The following is a 2,345-nucleotide window of genomic DNA, read 5'->3' on the forward strand; positions in this document are numbered from 1 at the left end:
TTGCTTCTTCCATGAGTGTTGATGTCTGCTCCAAGAAGAATGAAGTCCTTGACAAACTTCAATCTTTTATCTATTGATAAGAATGTTTTCTATTGGTCCAGTGATGAGGATTTTTGCATTATTTACACGGAGATGCAATCCATACTGATTGCTATGCTCTTTGACCTTCATCACTAAGTATTTTAAGCCCTGTTCACATTCTGCAAGCAAGGTTGTATCATTTGCATATCACAGATTGTTCAACGAGTTTTTCTCAAATCCTGATGCCACATTTTTCATCACATAACCCAGATCCTTGAGTTATTTGCTCATCATACAAGTTGAATAAGTATGGTGAAAAAATACAACCCTGTTGCACACCTTTCTTAATTTTGAACCGTTCAGTGTCCCCATGTTCTGTTCAAACAACTACCTCTTGGTCCAGGTTCAGATTCTTCATGAGTACAATTAAGTGTTCTGGAATATTCATATTTCCCAATGTTGCCTATAGCTTGTCATGATCCACACAACTGAAAGCCTTTGTGTAGTCAATGAAGCACATGTGAGCATCTTTCTGGCATCATCTGCTTTCAGCCAAGATCCAACGAACATCAGTAATGATATCCCTGGTTCCTTGGCCTCTTCTGAATCCAGCTTAAATCTCTGGAAATTTTCTGTCAATGTATACTTGCAGCCATTTCTGTATTACCTTTAGTAAAACTTTACTTTCATGGGATATCAAAGATATTGTCCAATGATTTCCATATTCCATTGAGTCACCTCTCTTTGGAATGGGCACAAATATGGAACTCCTCCATATTGGCCAGATAGTTGTCTTCCATATTTCTTCACATAGATGAGTGAGTGCCTCCAGTGCTGCCTCACTTTCTGAAAGTTTTCAATTTTTATTCCATCAATTTCTGGTGCCTTTTTCTTTGCCAATGACTTCTGTGCACCTTAGGCTTCTTCCTTCTGTATCATTGTCTTTTGATCATATGCTTCCTTTTGATAGTACACATTATTTATTATAGCTAATATTAACCAATGGTTTATAACCAGTAACAAGTTTGTAAGTTATTTTTAATGATTATTTTTTCTTAAAAACAACACTATAAATTAGCAGCTCTTATTAACTCTAGAAATCGTGATATGGCACTGCACTGCAAGTCAGTTTGAACTGCAAGGTAGGTGGTTCCAATTCCTTAGATGCTCCTTGGAAACTCTATACTGGGTCAATATGAGTCTGAACTTACTCTGTGATATTTAACAACAGCAACAATTAAAACAACAAGTATTGGCTTTACTTTACCTCTGAGGAAACTAAGTATATAAATAATAAACAAATTTACAAATTTAAAGAGAAGCTATGTGGCAGAATCCATGTTCTTAATTAGCTACCATCCTTTTATATTGTTTGTTTCATGTATGAAGATTTAAGTTTTTTTCCTATGCTTTCCTACAATGTTTTGGGTATAGTTCGAGTAACTACTTTATTGCATATGTGTAATGTGTTTAAAGGAGCTCTGGTAGTGTAGTGGTTATGAATCGTGCTGCAAAGCGCAAGCCAGCAGTTCGAAACTACCAGCTGCTCTGCTGGAGAAAGATGAGGCTTTCTGTTCCCATAAAGATTTACAGCCTCAGAAACCCTGTTCAGGGTCACTATGGGTAGCAACCGACTCAACGGCACTTAACAACAACATCAATGTGTTTTAATCTTTAAACACAAATGGAGTGTGCCTTCAAAATCTGTCAAGTAGATGAATTCAACAGGTCTTTAAAATACATAAAATAAATGAATTCAATAAATAATTTAAATGATTATTCTATCAATAGTGGGGCTTCCTTAGAAATTGAATAGTCATGACATAGTGAAAGTGGATTTGAAAGAAGATAACACTCCCTAAGGCAAATAGTTGGAAACCAAACAGTAGACATTGTACATACCAAAAATGCTTAGTAGTAGAAGACTAAACATTTTCGAACAATTTGCTTATATAAAGTAAAACTTAGGAATGAGATTTTGTCATGTACTTAAAAGACAATAAAAGATGAAGAATTGACATATTGACTTGGAAGAAGTGGTGGTTTGTCTGGAAATATTTGTAACCAAAGCAGAAACTACATTATGTTAGAAGCAAACTGATTCGTTGTTAAAAAGTGCTGATGCTGGTCTGGATAGCTTTGTGTAATGAGGAAAAGTAAGAATGGGCATACAGGAATGTGGCATTTATTTATTTATTTATTTATTATTATTTTTTTAAGGTTTTTATTGTGGATTGAGTGAAAGTTTTCAGGGCACATCATCGGTTTCACATTCAAACATTCATATACCTTGTTTCATTACATTGATTATAATCCCCTCCACA

This window comes from Chrysochloris asiatica, unplaced genomic scaffold (genome assembly GCF_000296735.1).
Source record: "Chrysochloris asiatica unplaced genomic scaffold, ChrAsi1.0 scaffold00619, whole genome shotgun sequence".
Classification (NCBI taxonomy): Eukaryota; Metazoa; Chordata; class Mammalia; order Afrosoricida; family Chrysochloridae; genus Chrysochloris; species Chrysochloris asiatica.